The sequence below is a fragment of the Dendrobium catenatum genome, unplaced genomic scaffold (assembly GCF_001605985.2).
Source record: "Dendrobium catenatum unplaced genomic scaffold, ASM160598v2 fragScaff_scaffold_231, whole genome shotgun sequence".
NCBI classification, from domain to species: Eukaryota; Viridiplantae; Streptophyta; class Magnoliopsida; order Asparagales; family Orchidaceae; genus Dendrobium; species Dendrobium catenatum.
In genome coordinates this window covers 5,440,928-5,450,550 of record NW_021318693.1, presented here as the reverse complement: position 1 = coordinate 5,450,550, position 9,623 = coordinate 5,440,928, and positions in this window count along the sequence as shown.

Below are 9,623 nucleotides of genomic sequence, written 5' to 3'. Positions count from 1 at the left end.
CGCTTGAGCTTCGTCTATTCTTCTGTGTTTGTGCCCTCAACGACGACCCTTGCTTGTTGACGTTCCTTGCTCGCGACCCATCCTCTCCTCATCGATGTTCGTCATTCTTTGTCATTGTTCGACTTCGCTCCTTCGACGACATCCTTCCTGTTGGATTGGGATCAAAAGCAACAACGGGAGCTCGCTCATTGTGAAGGTAACTTTCTCCCTTTCGCGCGCTTCTTCTGCCAAATCCCTTAAATACGCCAAACTATAGGGTTTACTAAACCTAGGATTTACGGCAAAAAAAGGGAAACAGAGGTTTTGTGCACCGTGAACTAAACCAAGATTTTCTTTGGGAGGATTTATGCTAAATCCTGCTCAAATCTGAAATCATGTGGACAAACTATAGGACTTACTAAATCCTTAGGGTTAATTGTTCATAGATAGAATTCATGTTTGATGGTTGAAGTATAGAATTCATGTTGAATGGTTAAAGTGTAGGAATACATCGGGCTTATTGTGTGGTAGAAATTTTTTTCTCAAACTAAAGGAAAAATTCTTTAAGATGGTGGATGAGTGGCTTTTTTTACTTTTAGAGTATATTGTTCATGGTGATGGTATAATAGTTGGGGATATTATTAGGAGAATTCATGTTGGATGGTTGAAGTGTATAAGAATACATCGGGCTTATTGTGTGATAGAATAGTTCACCTCAAATTTAAGAGAAACATTTTATAAGATGGTAAGAACTATAATGTTTTATGGTGTACGTAGAATGTTGTCCATTAAAAGATAAACATAATATTAAGTTAAGTTTTGAATAGATGAGGGTGCTTAGGTGGATGAGTGTGTTTACTCATAAGTTAAGAAAGGTAGAGGTATATACCTAAAAATATCATAATATTAAGTTAAGTGTTGTAGAGATGACGAAGAGAAAGTGAATGCATAAATGAGCACGACAACTATCCATAAAAACTCCTAAAATCATCACTATTGCATATTATTTTATTTTTTCTAAAATTGAAACAATATCATTGTTTAGTTTTAGGAATTTATAGCACAAATTTGTTATGGATATTCGAAATTACAGAAGTTAGATGTATAATCGGTTGTTGCCTAGACGCAAGACATTAACAGATGAATTTCTAAACGGAGTGAATTATTTCATTCAGGCGGCCTATCATTTACCTTCCTTCATATCATAGGGAGGATTCGTTGTCCATATTCCAAACACAAAAATCAAGTCTACCTTACATCAGATGAGATTATTGTTGATCTATATTGCAGAGGATTCTTGCTAGAATATTGATATTGGACTTCACATGGTGAATACGAGCCTCATTTCGACTCTCAGTGCGGCCCGTCTACAAATTCCAATATAGTTGAGGAAGACAGAGTTAGGATGTTTGAGGTTTAGATTTATAATGCAGCTGAGCCATAATTTAAACAATATATAGAAGAATCCCCAAATAAGAGGCACAAAACTTCTATGATCTATTGTACAATGTGTAATAATTAATTTTGAATGGGTGCATTACTCACTTAGAGTTATTTGTTGTTATGAAGATGTTAAGCATTAAAACAAAATATAATGGACCTAGAAAATGCTTTAATTAATTCATTGACCTACTTAAGGAGACCAACCTGACAGATAATTTAATTCAAATAGACTTATATCATACTAAAAATTTGATTTCCAAACTTGGTTTAATTGTTATGAAAATATATTGTTGTGTTAACAGATATATGTTATATTATGGGGATAATTTATTGGAGATTACATTTCATCATTGTAACACACTGAGGTTTAAACCAAATTCTAGAAAAAAGGGCAAGAGAATGTGACAGCCAGCCTACTGTTCTACTTATCCATCATTCCTAGATTACAATGTTTATACCCATCTATTACCTCTATTGCACATATACGATAACATAAGAAATACAACTCACAAGTAGGTGTTCTAACACATCCGTTAGAAGAAGTGGCATGGAAACACTTTAACCATACATATCCTATCTTCATCGCAGAACTAAGGAATATAATATTAGGTTTATGTGTAGATAATTTTACTCCATTTAGCCAATTTGCCTCACCTTACTCATGCTAGCATGTGATGCCCAACCCCTACAATCTTCATTCAAAGTTGTGTATGACTACAACCTACATGTTTCTGTCACTTATAATTAAGTTAAGAAAGGTAAAGGTATAAACCTAAGAATATCATAATATTAAGTGAAGTGTTATAGATATAAGGATGGGAAAGTACATGCATGAATGAGCAGCACAACTATTTATGAAAGCTCCTAAAATCATCACTATTACACATTATTTTAATTTTTTCTTAAATTAATACAAATCTCGTTGTTTGGCTGTAGGAACTTATATCACATATAAATTTTTTAACGAAGTGAATTATTTCATTCAGACATTCTACCTTCCTTCATATTAGAGGGAATGATTCATTGTCCAATGTCTAAATACAAAAATTAAGCCTACCTCACACCAGATGAGATTACTATTGATATATATTGCAAATGATTCATGCCAGAATATTAATATTTCACATGGTCAGTAAGTGTCTCATTTAAACTCTTAATGCGGTTTGTATATAAATTCCAACATAGTTGAGGAAGACAGAGTTAGGACATTTGAGGATTTGATTTATGATATAATTGGACCACAATTTCAATAATATACAGAAGAATCCCCAAATAAAAGGCACAAAACTTCTATGATTTTTTGCACACTTTGCAACCAATTTAAAATGGGTGCATTGCTCACTCAGAGTTATTTGTTGCTATGAAAATGTTAAGCATTAAGATAAAATATAATATGCCATGAGAATACTTTAATTAATTCATTGTCCGACTTAAGGAGACCAAACCAACATATAATTTAATTCCATCAGACTTATACCAGACTAAAAAATTAGCTTCCAAACTTGGTTTGAAAGTTACGAAAATAGGTTATTGTGTTAACAGATGTATGTTATACTATGGGGATAATTTGTCAAAGATTAAATGTCATCATTGTAACACACCAAGGTTTAAACCAAATTTTGGGAAAAAAGGCAGAAGGATGTGCCAGTTAGTTGGTTGTTATACTTACCCATCATTCCCATATTATAATGTTTATATGCATCTATGAGCTTTGTTGCACATATGCGATGACATAAGAAACACAACTCTCAAGTAAGTTGTCTAACACATCCGTCAGAAGTAGAAGCCTAAATCACTTTAACCGTACACACCCTATATTAATCACATAACCAAGGAATATAAGATTAGGTTTATGTGTAGTGGTTTTACTCTATTTAGCCAATCAACCTCACCTTATGAAAGCCTGTGATACCCAACCCCTAAAATCTTCATCCAAAGTTGTGTATGACTACATGCTTTATGTTTCTGACACTTATCATTCTAGGCCCATATAATACAAATACAAAGATAGATATATTCTTACAACCTTTAATTGATGACTTAAACTAATTGTAGAATGAAGGAGTTACTATATACGATGTCTCCACTAAACAAAATTTTACATTGAGGGCAACTTTACTTTGGATAATTAGTGACTTTCCAGCATACAATATACTTTGTGGTTAGAGCAATGTAAGCAATCTAGCTTACTCATATTACATGAAAAATACTAAATCATTCACTCCAAAGCATAATGACTAAAATACTTGGTTTGATTGTCACCGTATGTTCTTACCTACAAACCATCCATTCAGAAAAAAATAAGGATGTTTTCACTAAAAATAGAATGGAGACGACACAGCCTCCAGCCCTCCACAAAAGCTAAGTAGTGAGAAAATATTTGAAAGAGTAAATTTCATACCCATGATAATTGATTCTCTATCATCATCTATTTATAAAGTGCTCGGGTATGGTGTTACTCACAATTGAATAAAAAGAGTATTTTTTTTTTCTTTGCTAATACTGGAGAACAAACTTGATCAGACATAGTTTAGATGTGATGTATATATATATAATTTTTTAGATAATGTGCTTAATACAATGATGAACATCAAGAACAAATCTAAAGATAATGTAAAAACTATGAAGAATTTGGAGAATATTTGCAAGAGAAAATTGTCTGAGTTGAAGGATAGTGGAAATGATAAACTTCTAAAGCTAAAAGCTCCTTCACCTTCACTTCAGAATAGATGTGAACGGTTTGTGAATGGGTACAGAGCGTAAAGCTACCTGATGGATATGTTTCTAATCCCAATAGATATGTTGATATAAGATCGAGGAGATTGTTCAGATTGAAAAGTTATGACTATCACATCATAATGGAATATTTGTTGCAATTACTTTCACTTTTCTTTGAGATTCAATTTTAAATTCTTTAACCGAACTAAGTATATTTTTCAAGGACTTATGCTCATCAAGATTAAATGAAGAAGCTTTGTTCCATATTGAGCACAATATTCCTTCCATTCTGTGAAAGCTTGAGAAGAAATTCCCTCAGGGAATTTTTTACTCCATGGAACATATATTCGTATATTTACCATATGATGCTAGAGTTGGTGGACAAGTTCAATTTCATTGGATAAATCCTTTTGAGAGGTAATTTTATGCAAACATAACATATCAAAATTTATTAGCAAATTTCTGATTCACTCCCATACATCATTCATGTATTTAAATAAACTTAAGAAAACTATAAAAATAAAGCATGCCCCGAAAGATCAATATATGAAGCATATTTGATGTATGAGACTAATTAATTTTGCTTATACTACTTTTGCACAAAATTAAAATCGACAGGGACTACTGCACCCCAAAATTTGGTAATCTAAATATATGTTCATCTACCTGTAACATATCAATATTCAACGGAAGTGGCAAGGTGGCAGACACTTGTATTGTGCGCTATTTAAGAGATAAGGAGATGAGAGTTGTCATGTTGTACACACTACTTAATTGTGTTGAATTTGAACCATATCTCGAGTAAGCTTAAATTAAAATTCTATACATTCCATTGACTCATACATATAGACCCTAAATTTAAATTTTTTGTAGGAAGTTTGTTAATGGTCTAAATACAACATCCTAATTAGAACAAGAAAAAGAGAGTGAATATGAATTTCTAGATTGGTTCAAAAAAATGGTAAGTATTTTGACAAATCACTTCAACCATATATATAATTAATTAATTTAGTGAAAATGATAGTAATATATATATATATATATATATATATATATATATATATATACACACACACTTTATATATCAATCAGGTCCATAATGAAGTCTGAGATTTGAAGATCAAGGTTTAATGAGTCTAGTTTGGGGACCTATGAGAATAATGAAATGTTGACCAATTTTAGTATCAACAATTACAGATTTTAAATCAAAGCTTGAAAGTCTAAAAATAAAATTTTGGTGTATTTGTGAAAGGAAACAATCATATATGTGATGATTGTGAGTATTATAGGGTCTTACAGGAAGTCCTATAGTTTGAATATCCTGGTGAAGGGCATAACTTGTATCTTTTTAATTTTGATTGATTTGATCCAGTGCCAAATTGAGGAATAAAGGTGTATCCACTTTATGGTATTACAGAAGTACAAGGAGATAGAAGATATAAAAATACGACCCATTTTTCTTTGCTATCCAGGCTACCCAAGTCTTTTTTGCTAACTATCCAGGTGGACTGAGGGGTAAACAAGATTGTCTTGTAGTAATCAAGACTAAACCTAAGGGAGTAATTGAGAATATTGCATCAATATCAACAGTACATCAAGAAGAGTGCATATCAAACTTTACAAAACCTGTAAATGATGTAGATGATCAACTTGTATCTAATGTGACCGAGTTATTGTTAGAAGAGGTAGACTTCGAAATTGAGGAGAACATTGAAGATATTATTAGTGAGGATTTGGCTTCGTGAGATGGAAGTGAATCATCTATTGATTAATAGTTATAAGGTAAATGAGAATTGACTAGTAAATTTTTTACATGTTAGTATGCACATAAAATAGTTTATGTACATTAGTTCCTTTTTTACACGTTAGTATAGATACAGTAGTTCATTTCTTTACTTGTACAATGGTGGTGGCTAGTGGTGGTGGCAACGACGATCAAGCGAGTAAGCTTGCAATGTAAATCATTCTCGCTCAAAACTGGGTGAATTTTATTTACCTCAAAAAAGAACTAGAATGACTTATACTATGTTTACTCTACTTTCATTTCTTTTTCATACAAATAAATATTAAAATTTTCAAAACATCTGCATTTGAAATAATTCACCCCCTTATATAATCCAACTAAAGAACCCCTAACTAAACGGAACTGCATGTAGGATATTTGAACATATAGTACAAAATTGAAATCCCTTTAACAGTTCATGCCCTTGCTGCATGTTGGACAAGACTAATTTTTGCTGGTATATGTTGTTAACAACCTAGTTCAGCTGCACCGCAGCACATCAAGCTTATTTGGCTCCAGCATTTCCGTGGTCTCATTTGATTGGCTCACACACATTAGCAGCTCCACTACTCACTGCTATTAACGGCTTTGCCAGCTTCTAGAATTATCCTCTCCTCTTATATATACACTTCATCACTATAGCTCTTTAGGTGCAATACTCAACAATACGCGCCGCCGATGACACCAAGTCCACGGGCTTTCATCTCCAATCCATACCTCACTAAATGGGTGATGGACTCCGGCGCTTCGAGCCACCTTACGGTCGACATCAATAACCTGCAACCAGTGACACCGTATACAGGAACCGAATCTGTCTCCATTGCCAACGGCTCTTCCCTCCCCATCCACAACATCGGCGAGGGTATCCTTCCTCTTCCTGAAACAACCCGTAAGCTTCTCTTCCACAATCTTCTTCATGTGCCTTCTCTATCTCATAATCTCATATCTATTTCCAAACTAACATCCGATAACAACTGTTATATCTCCTTTGACTCCGGCGGCTTCTCCATCCATGATTCACAGGACAACAAAATTATGTTCCTTGGAAAAATCCGTAACGGACTCTACTCATTCCAAACTGGCACTCCCACGAAGTTGTCTGCTCTCCACACTTCAACCATCTCCGCTTCCACCTGGCATGCCAGATTCGGACATCCACATTCCCGCACACTGGCTATTTTATCTAAGCAACTTCCTTTTTCCGGTAATTCCTCTACTGTTTCTCTCTGTCAGTCATGTAAAGTGGCCAAGAGCCACAAGTTACCTTTTTGTACTTTCTCTAATCATGTAACCGAACCATTTACTTTAATACATAGTGATGTTTGGGGACCAGCACCGGTGCCATCTCTCAATGGTTATAGATATTATATAATTTTCTTGATGACCATTCTCATTTTTGCTGGTTGTTTCTCCTACACACAAAGGATGAGGCATTTTCCAAATTCAAACAATTCCATTCAATGATTAAAACTGTATTTAATGCCCGAATTAAAACCCTCCACTCCGATGGCGGTGGTGAATACACCAGTCACATTTTCAACCAGTACCTCCATGACAATGGCATTACCCGCCAATTGTCCTGCCCATATACACCCGAGCAAAACGATGTCGCTGAGCGCAAACATCGCCACCTCCTCGACACTACCCGCACTCTCCTCCATGCTTCTCATCTTCCATCTCAATTTTGGGCTAAAGCACTACAGACCTCCAACTACCTAATCAACCGCCTCCCTTCCTCCTCCATTCACTTCAACTCACCTTATACGCTCTTACATGGCCACCCTCCTACCTATACCCACTTACGCGTGTTCGGTTGTCTCTGATTCCCGTGGCTCCAACCACATTCAGCTAACGAACTAGCTCCACGATCTCATCCCTGCATCTTCCTGGGATATTCCACTCACCACAAAGGATTCAGATGCTTTAACCCCTCCACTCACAAAATCCATATATCCAGACACGCTCGCTTTCACGAAAATTCATTTTACCATGATCTCCACCCTACATCCTCTAGCAACCACCCCACCCCTCTATCCTCTTCTCCTCTTTTAATTCCCCCCTCCACCTTATATCCTCCTTCTCAACCCCCTGCCACAATACTTTCACCTTCCATGCTATCTCCTCATATCACACATTCTTCCTCCACTAATACAACTTCTAATATCTCAACCTCCTCATCTGTACCACCCCAATCACCTCCCACAACCTCACAAATTCCTCCTCCACACCCTCACCCCAATATTCACCCAATGCTTACCTATTCCCGCACGGGTAATCTTCGTCCCAAACCCATCTTCGACCTCCTCGATCATACTAACCCCCTTATCACCCCTTCTACTTATAACCAGGCATCAAAATTACCTCCCTGGCGTAATGCCATGTCCTCTGAATTCCTCGCCCTTCAGAAGCAGGGCACTTGGTCTCTCACCAAACCACCTCCCAACACGCCTATACTCAGTTGTCGCTGGACCTACAAGCTCAAACTACACCCTGACAGCACCATCTCCCGTCACAAGGCCAGACTCATTGCACAGGGTTACTCACAACAATTTGGTATTAACTACAAGGACACATTCAGCCCGGTGTCCAAGCTCCCTACAATCCGCGTCCTCCTTTCCGTTGCTCTCCACTACAATTGGAAAATTCTCCAATTCGACGTAGCTAACGCCTTCCTCCATGGCGATCTCCAAGAAGAAGTGTATATGCAGCAGCCACAAGGATTCATAGACCCGCAACATCCTGAGCATGTTTGCCGTCTACATAAGGCTATTTATGGCCTTAAACAGTCCTCACGCCAATGGTTTCAAAAGCTAACATCATTTTAAACAAACTTTGGCTTCTCCTTTAGCAGGTCCGACCCATCATTACTGCGATTCATCCAAGAGGACACCCAGATCAATTTTCTGATATACGTCGATGACATATTACTTACCGGGAACAATCCAACAATGATCGAACACTTCCTGTTGCAACTCCAAAATCAATTTTCTCTCCAACAACTTGGACCACTTTCAATGTTCCTTGGCATTTAGATACATCATTATGATATCAGGCTCTTCTTGCAGTAATCCCATTACGCTCATGCCATCCTCGAATCACCTGTTTTTACTTCCTATAAACCAGCCATTACACCTATTTCCCTTAAAACCAGCAAGCCTCTGAACCTCGACACACCATATACCGATCCCACCCTTTACCGTCGCTTGGCCAGCTCTCTTCAATACCTCACAATTACTCGCCCCGACATCGCCTTTGAAACCAACTGCATATGCTAGCATATGCACAATCCCTCCGCCTATCGTTTCAGGCTTCTAAAACATCTCCTTCGATACATCAAAGGGATGATTCATTTTGGCTTGCCAATTCGCAAGGGCGATCTCTGTCTTCATACATACACCGATGCAGATTCGGCGGCGGATACCACAGATCGGAAATCAGTTATAGGGTTTTGTACATTTCTTGGTCCTAACCTCATCTCTTGGCATGTGAAAAAGAAAGTCACAGTGGCAAAATCATCCACAGAAGCCAAATATAGATCCCTCTCCTCCGCTACCTCCGACGTCATCTGGCTTCGTCACCTCGCCGCAGATTTCCTCATTCCTCAATCTCAGCCAACCCCGATTCATTGCGATAATATCTCAGCTCTCACTCTCGCCAACAACCCGGTATTCCATGCTCGGACCAAGCACATAGAAATCGA